We start from the raw sequence: 8670 nt of genomic DNA, 5'->3' as shown, positions 1-8670 counted from the left end.
GTACGGCTCAGACTCCCCAGTGTCTGTGTGATGTGAGAAGCGGGGGCGGGGCGGAGATGGACCTGGGGGCAGGTGGAGAGGAGTCCTCAGAGCACCCCAGGAGAGGCCGTGCTGGGGGGACAAACACCACCTGCTCGCGAGCTTCAGAGAGGACGTCTGCAGGGCTGCGCTCATTTCATCGCATTGAGCTACACACTTTATTATTAGCCTTATTTGATTTAATTAATGGGACATGGATTGTGGGAATACACCCAGACCAGTATAAAAGACCAGGAAAGACAGCTAGAGCCCAGAGGTTTAGCACTGACTAACAGAACGTACTGCCAAGCTCTTCTGAACCAGATCCAGCAGAGTCTGGTGGGCTTCTGAGGATGAGGTTCCAGGGCCCAAAGCAGGGAAGGTCACTCAGAACCCAAGGACCGGGACTTCCCTGGCAGTCCAGGGGTTGAGACTTCACCTTCCAATGCAGGGGGTGTGGGTTCGATCCCTGGTAGGGGAGCTAAGATCCCACATGCCTCGGGGCCAAAAAACCAAAACATAAAACAGAAGCGACACTGTAATAAATTCAATAAAGACTTTAAAAATGGTCCACATCAAAAAAGAAAAATCTAAAAAAAAAACCACCAACAACAAAACTCAAAGACCACAAAGTGTCTTTATTCTATATTTGGAAAGCAAAGTCTCTTGAGTGGTGTGATGGGCTGGGACCTGTGGGTCACCTGTGAGTAGACATGGCGCTGGTTCACTTGGTCTGCAGCTTCCCTGTGGCGCATCTGTGGGAACAGGGCATCCACCTGCCTCTGCTGAGGTGTGAGGTCCCTGCCTCAGCGTTGTGGCGACAGATGCCTTGTGATATGTCACACAGAGAGGTCCACACTGGTGTCAGTAGCCGAGGAGGTCAGGTCATGGCTACAGTGGCTGGGCGGCTGCTCTGGGAGGGGTCTGGACAGCATAGCTCTAAGATTCTGTGATTCTGGGAACCCCAAGGGGTGGGAGTGAGGAACAGGTTACATATGTGAACCCCATGAAAGAGCCCCAGGAAGGCAAGAGGTTTCCAAAATGAGCTGAAGATGAGAACAGTCTCTGTCACAGATGAGGCAAAGAGCTGGTGCCGTGAGACTGCAGTTCATTGGTTCCAAGCCAGGCTTTCCACCAGAAATCAAGGAGGAAACTTGTCCGGATGTCCTGGTTGGAGGGACTAAAGTGAGGTAAGGTAAAAGGAAGGGGACGCTGGGTTATCTTAGACAAGATTGTGAATTCACACAAGAAAAATGATCCAAACGTCTAGTAATTCAGATTGTGTCAGTAAGTCATATTGTGTAAAATACAGGAAACTATATTTTAATTATAAAATAGTTTTATACTTGTTAGATTGTATAAAACATTATACTACTAAAAGTTGGTGAGATTACGGTGAAATTGGTGCTCTTATGAATTAGTATATATACTAATATAACTGGGAGGGGACAGTTTATTATATAATATAACATATCCAAATAATTTGACATAGGAAGCCTTCTCCTGGAACTATAGACCAAGGAAACAACAATTCAAAGTGATAATTACAATGATGGCAGAAATGTATTTGGTATATAATCATGCATTAAAAAGCAAAATACGAATTTTATTGTGTACTATGTCTACACCTAAGTGAAATGAAATGTATGCAGTAAGTCTAACCTATTAATTTGAGAAATTATCCTAAGATATTTCTTAATATGAAACAATCCTTCTCTTAGAATAAATCCCACTTTATCATGGTTGTTATTCTTTTAATGTAACCAGATTCCATTTCCTGATATTCTGTTCAGTACTTCTGTATCCTCATTACAGGTGAGATTAATCAATAGTGTTTCTTTAAAAAAAATCTCAGTCATGTTTGGCAGTAATATTAGGCTTCGAAAAATGAATTACGATATTACCCATCGCTATTATCTGGAACAATCTGAAAGGCGAGAGTTGTCTATTCTTCAAAGGTTCGACATAATTTATCCATGAAATTATTGGGGTCTGGTGCTTTCTTGGAGGAGTCCATCCAGTGGATAATGCATCAGGGGATCCAGGGTCTCCATTCTGTCACTTGCTGGCAGGGTGGATCAGTATGGCAGTTTCATCCCTTAATATCTATTTTTGTGTGAGACCCAAGATATTTCATGGAAAATAGTGCTTAAGGCTGGTTACTAAAATGTAAACCCTTTAAAATAACAGTTTCAGCCTTATTTCTAAGCTCTTCAGTGAACTTAAATGCAGGAGTCTGGGGAGCACCATTGCTCTGTAGCCCAGGGCAGTCCCAGCAGACAGAATGGGGGAAATCCTGCAAAGTCCAGGGCGTCAGGTGTTCCTGCAGTGTCTCAGCCCACAGCAGCCACTCTTGGCTGTCTTCTTTCTTTTTTTCTCCATCTTTTGACAACAGTTGTAGGTGTTCAGTCTTCCACACCCAGCTGTCCATGCGGCCAGCACGGCATTGCCGCTGCCTCTCATTACTAGAGAGTTTAAGGTGACGTGTGCTCCTCAGTGGACACTGCGTGCTCCTGTCCTCTGCCTGGCCGTGTGTGCCCTTTCCTCCTGCAATAATTGAATCATAACAGAACTAACCAAATACAGGAGCTGAATGGCAACAACATAAGAGCTTTCGGCAAGGCCGAGGAGGGGGCGGGAGGTTCTCGGTCCCCGCACTGAAGCCTTCCCTCAGCTCCCGGCGCCCAGCCCCCGGCTGCTTGCAGGGGCACCTAGGGCCTTATTGCCTTAGCTGAGACAGGACTTCATACAAGAACGAACACTACATGGGCAAAGCCTTTTTCCTGTTTCCAGTTATCTTTCAGTTTATACCGTCATTTCCTGGGACATCAGACCCCGAGAGAGGGGATGCTTCTGAGGTGGCCTCTTACCCAGCCATTGTGCAGTTGGGGTTCTTTTAATTAACATTGGTTGAGCCTTTTATGTCAGGTGCTGTGCTAGGCACTGAGCATGAAGATGAATGAAACACTGCTATGCCTCCAGGTGGGGACCCAGGCGAATAAAGAGCAATGATAACATTAGGGCACAGCTCTGTACAAGGTGTGAGCCTGTGCACGTGTGTGACAGCACATGCACGTGTGTGAGCGTGTGAGCGTGCGCGTGGGCAGGCGTGTGGGAGCCAGAAACCCACCTGGAGGGGATTACGCCTGGGCTGAGCTCTCAAGGAGAACTAAGACTTACAAACACAGTAATGGGTATTGCAGTAACAAGCAGGAGGGCTGTGAAGAGAACGGAGACGGCGCTTTGGGAGGAGCCACCCGGAGCTCTGTACATCTGGAGCTTCACCCTGGAAACCGAGGGCAGACCACTTACCCCGGGAAACTGTAACTTGCTTAAAAGTTACTGAGCTGTAACCTGCTTCCACCCATCAAGCTCGCTTTAATTGTTTTTACAAAAACGTGCATGTCCTCCAAGCCTTAAGCAGCCTAAACAGGTAGATGTTGGCCCCAGCCGTCTTCCCGGACCCTGGACTCAGCTGAGTCCTGGTTAAGCCTCTTTGAGACCCCGCCCCCGACCCGCCCACTGGGCCTGCGCGGCCCCGCCCCTGACGTCAGTGCTGGAACTTCCCCTGGGGCGGCGTGGCGCCGCCATTTCTAACCGCGGCCTGCGAGGCGTACGCAGCACCTGGCCACGCGCGGAGGGCGACGATTCTGTCAGCTTCCTCGTTTCCAGTCACCCTCCGGCACCTCCCCAGCCTCCTGCCGCCCTGCTTCCCTCCCGTAGACACCCCGGCCCCTCGCCTTCCCCGGGCAGGTTTGAGGTCTGTTCTCGGGGGACCTCGGCCTCAGCGCGGGGCTCACTGCGCGGGGGGCGGACGGACCAGTCACGTCAAAGGGCCGCACGCGGCGTGGGGACGGCCCGGCGAGGGGCAGGCCCGCCACGCGTGGACGGAGCCGCGAGTACAGAGAGACGGAGCGGGAGGCTGTGGTGAGTCAGCGCTGGGCCCCGGGGACGCGCCGGGGTTGGGAAAGGAGGCGCGGGAGCGGGGGCGTGTGGTGGGGACGCTCACGTGTTCGTGTGCGGTGGGCGGCCAGACCGGGGTGTCGCAGGCCGTGGGCAGGTCCGAGCCCTGTGGGACCCGGCGTGGACGCGGACACGGTGTCTCTGCCAAGAGAGTGCCCACCACCCCCTGCACGTCGTGTGGTGTGAGAAGGAAAAGGCGCAGGAGGAGAGTTGTGTGAGGGGAAGGAGGAGGACGGAGAGTGGGAAGGAGAGGCCAGGGTGGGAGGGGAATCCGGATCGGGAGTGACAGCTGCCAGCGCTGCCCCCCCGGGAGCCCGGGAGGGATTCGAGGGCCTCCCTCCACCTCTCCCCATGATCAACCCGTTCCTCCACCTGCTCAGCCTTCCCTAGGGCTTAGCCGGGTCTCTGTCCTCTGCAGCTTCCCCGCACTTGCTCGAGGTCGGCCGGATCCCTCCCTCTGCCAGCTTCCTACCGCCCATCTGATGCGGAGCTCCTGAAGAAAGAAATGCCGGTAGGCCGGGATGGGACTTTTTTTGCTTTTGCTTTTGCCTTTGCCTTCCGCTCCCATTAGAACGAGCACCAGGTGTTCCTTTGGGGTAATGTCTCGTTCTCTCCTTGGGTGCGAACAGGCAGAGCTACTGTCAAAATCCTTTTAGCCAGCAGCCACGGGTGGGCATGTGGCCCAAGTAGGCCAGCAGGATGCTTATCCTGTGGTTTGCAGCTCGAGCCCAGTGAAAACAGAGTGACCAAAACACAGTTGGAGCTGACGTGTACTTGGTGGCATCAGGGCCTGGGACAAGCTTCGGTCCACCCCAGAGCCCCGGGGCTTTCCCCCTCCTCACCTGGTTCTCCAGAGTTGCCCTCAATTCTGCAGCCACTCCAGGTCGCTCCCATAAGCGTCTTCCTGCCTGATGTGCCCGGTCCCACTGTTTTATTTTATTTTTTTTCTGGCTGTACCGTGTGGCTTGCAGGATCTTAGTTCCCTGACCAGTGATTGAACCCGGGCCACAGCAGTGAAAGTGCAGAGTCCTAACCACTGGACCGCCAGGGAGCTCCCGTGGTCCCACTGTTCTTTGCCTAAAGCGACAACAGGACACCGGGCTGAGTCCTGACCAGCTCTGGAATGCCTCCCTACCCCTTCCATCTTTCTTTTTGCCCCTTTCACGTTCTCTCTTGTATTTCTGTCAACTTGTTCTGAAATGAAGAGAATCCTCTGACAGTGGCCCCAAGAGTTTGTTCTGGTTATGTGGGAACCCCCCCCATCGGGGGCTTTTCTCACTCCCCCAGCAGAAGGAACTCCACTAGAGCAGACACTGGGCCCTGCGCCAGGCCTGGGCATTGCAACCTCCATGGACCCAGAGCCCAGGCTTTGGGGGTCCCTCAAGCCTCTAAGCCAGGCACCCCCTGCGCCCACTGCCTGGCATCTTGATGTGCTTCTCCCTGACAGGGCCGCATTCTCATGGTTGCCCTACACAAAGGTCACCAGCAGAGCAGCGCCCCTCCACTGCCACTGGCACCCAACCTGGGACCCAGCAGAGCCCCATCCAGCACACCTTTGTTGGGGAGCACAGGGAAGGTGGGAACCGTTGCTGATAGTGTTTGGTTTTCACTCTCCCAATACAGATTAATTTCTTACACTATTCTGTAGGACATACTGGAGTTCACTCTGAAGTCCGAGGCTTCACAGCCCTCGTTTTCAGTGCTGTCCTAGCATAATTCTTACTCTCCTTTGTCTTAAGAGCATACTGGTTTGGACAGTAAATTATAGTCACTCCACTCAGAAGATGCACGACACAGATGAGACAATGCCACCAGTAGGACAGTCAGTCCCTGCTGGATTTCCTCATGGTTCCCAGTACAGACGTGCCATGCTAAAGCTCATCTGTGTGCATGAGTCCGGTGCTGACTTAACAGTTACCTCTTTAAACATTTAGCAGTAATGGCAGTTCACTTAAGAAGACATGTGAGAATGTCAGTTCTAAAAAAAGGTGCTGCCTGCCACCTGGGTGTGTGCATTCCCAGAAGTGAAATCATCTGCAGCATTTAAGTAGTGGCAGAGGGCAGTGATTAGGCACTCATGAGCTTATATGAGGAGGGAGGCAGCTCTCTCACTTCTCCCCACACCTGCGAGCAGCGCAGGACAAGGGCCGGGAAGGGGCAGCTGGTGCACATGCTTTAAAGAGAACCAGGGAAACGCTGAAGACCGTCCTCCACCAAGGGCAAAGGAAACAATCACAGAGTGAAGATGCAGCCCACTGAATGGGGGAAAATGTTTGCAGATCGTATATCTGTTAGGGGTTAATTTCCAAAATGGGTAAGGAACTCCTGCAACTCAACGGCAGAAAAACTAATAACCTGATTTTAAAAAGGGGAAAGGACTTGAGTAGACATTTCTGTAAAGAAGACATGAAAAAGGCCAACTGGTATATGAAAAAGTGCTGAAGGTCGCTAGGCATCAGAGAAATGCAAATCAAAACCACAATGAGATAGCACCTCACACCTGTCTGGATGCCTATTATCAAAAAAAGCAAAAGACAACAAGTGTTGACAAGGATGTGAAGACACTGAAACCCTTAGACACTGTTGGTGGGAATGGAAAATGGTGCCACTGCTATGGAAAACAGTATGGAGATTCCTCAAGAAATTAAAAACGAGGTCGGGTAGAGCTGCTGCGCGCTGGAAGAGCACAGTCCGGCAGCCAGCTCACACCCACACCAACCACCTGGCCCCAGGGCACCTTGCCGCCATCCTCCTGATGCGGACCTGCGTGGCCCAGGCCTTGCGCCGTGGGGCCAGCCATGGCCTCCTGGGGCCCTACTCTGTCCGCGCATCCTTGCAAGAGCCCCCAGCCCGCCTCGCGCCCCTCTCGCCCTTGTCCTCGCGTGCGCGTCAAGGCGCCCTCGGCCCCGGGTCCTCGCATTCGGGCTGCTGCTTGCCGCGGTGGCCACGGCCCAGGAAATGTGTGCGTGTGTGAAAACTACAAACTGACCATGGGGTCGGTGCCAGTGTACATCCGTTGCTGCACAACATTTTGTCAATTTGCACAAAACCAGCTACCAAATGTTTGGTGATGAAGGCAGAAATGACTCTCTCAAAGCCTGGGAGAGGACACTATCCAGAATAATGATGGGCTCTATGATCCTGAGCATGACAAGGGGTTCTTTAAAGCCAAGCAGTGCAATGGCACATCCACGTGCTGGTGTGTGGACACTGCTGGGTGAGAAGAACTGATAAGGACAGTGAAATATCCTGCTCTGAGCCAGTGAGGACCTACTGGATCGTTGGTGAACTAAAACACAAACGAGAAAAACCTTATGAGGATCAAAGTTTGAACACTGCACTCAAGGAGGTAATCATAAGTCGTTACAACTGGATCCAAAATATATCACAGATATTCTGTATGAGAATGATGTTATCACTGTTGATCTGGTACAAAATTCTCAGAAAATTCAGAATGATGTGGACATAGATGATGTGGCTTATTATTTTGAAAAAGATGTTAAAGATGAATCCTTGTTCCAGTCCAAAAGGATGGGCCTGAAAGTAAATGGGGAACTACTGGATCTGGATCCTGGTTGAATTTCAATTTACTATGTTGATGAAAAACCACCTGAGTTGTCAGTGCAGGGTCTACAAGCTGGAATTATCTCTGTCATTGTGGTTGTGGCAACAGCAGTTACTGCTGGAATCGTGCTGGTTGTTTCCAGAAAGAAAAGAACGGCAAAGTATGAGAAAGCTGAGATAAAGGACATGGGTGAGATGCATTGGGAACTCAGGTGTATAGCACTATAATTTGAAGAGTAACTACAAAAAGGGAAATTAGCAAGCAGACTCAGATTACAAACATATGAGCTTGGGGCAAAGAGAAGATCTTTGAAGACCACTACTGTGCTAGTTAAACATCATATATTTGTAATAGTTAAACCTGTACTCAAAATATAAGCTGTTTGAAATTGACTTTACCAATCTTAAAATTTGACCACAAGTGTCACATATATGCAGATCTGATATAAAACCCAAACCTAAAATTTGGACTGCATAGTTTGAATTATTTACCCCTAACATTGAAGGGTATGCATTAAATATGCTTCCACAGTAGTCTGAATGACTATTGTCTCATCCATTTGTGATTAAATAGCTGCCTTTCTCTTTACTTTGAGTTTTATACATAAAAACTTTTTTATGAACTATGAAATAAACATTTAAAAAATGAGTTTCCTAAAAAAAAAAAAAGGAAAATGAAACTGCCACAAGATCTAGCAATTCCACTTCTGGATATTTATCCAAAAGAATCAAAACCAGGATATCAAAGAGATATTTGTACATTCATGTTCATGGAGGCACTATTCCCAGTAGCCAAAAGGTGGAAGAACCCAAATGTCACAGGGAGTTTTCCCCTTCAGAACCAGTCAATGAATTAATACTCTGCTAACCCAGGGCTCTTCTCCCCTAGGGCTCTTCTCCATAGATTATACTGACTTTCTAGATAGGAGTTGCTTGATAACAGATTAAAGGTCTTCTGTTCATGCCCTTTCTAAGGGAAGCATTGGCTAAGTTCTGAGGATAAAAACCAACATTCATGTTCATCAACAGGGGCTGTTTAAATACCACGTGGTCACAGCAAGACAGTAAAAAATGCAGCCTGGGGACTTCCAAAGTGTTATTGATGATCTTTTGCTTCCTGTTGGA

At 49.7% G+C, this 8670-nt stretch overlaps 1 pseudogene across 1 annotated transcript; it reads left to right on the top strand.

Annotated features, from left to right (window-relative positions):
* Positions 1-731: 731 nt before the first annotated feature.
* On the top strand, positions 732-8069 carry LOC309810316 (epithelial cell adhesion molecule-like; annotated as a pseudogene). The gene is made up of 5 exons: positions 732-810; positions 3742-4163; positions 4400-4492; positions 5429-5557; positions 6988-8069. The product of its transcript is annotated as an epithelial cell adhesion molecule-like (transcript).
* The last annotated feature ends 601 nt before the right edge of the window (positions 8070-8670 follow it).

Source organism: Mesoplodon mirus (genome assembly GCF_964341445.2).
Source record: "Mesoplodon mirus genome assembly, chromosome: 9".
Classification (NCBI taxonomy): Eukaryota; Metazoa; Chordata; class Mammalia; order Artiodactyla; family Ziphiidae; genus Mesoplodon; species Mesoplodon mirus.
Note: the sequence above shows the minus strand (reverse complement) of the source record. Positions and strands in the feature narration are given on the sequence as shown.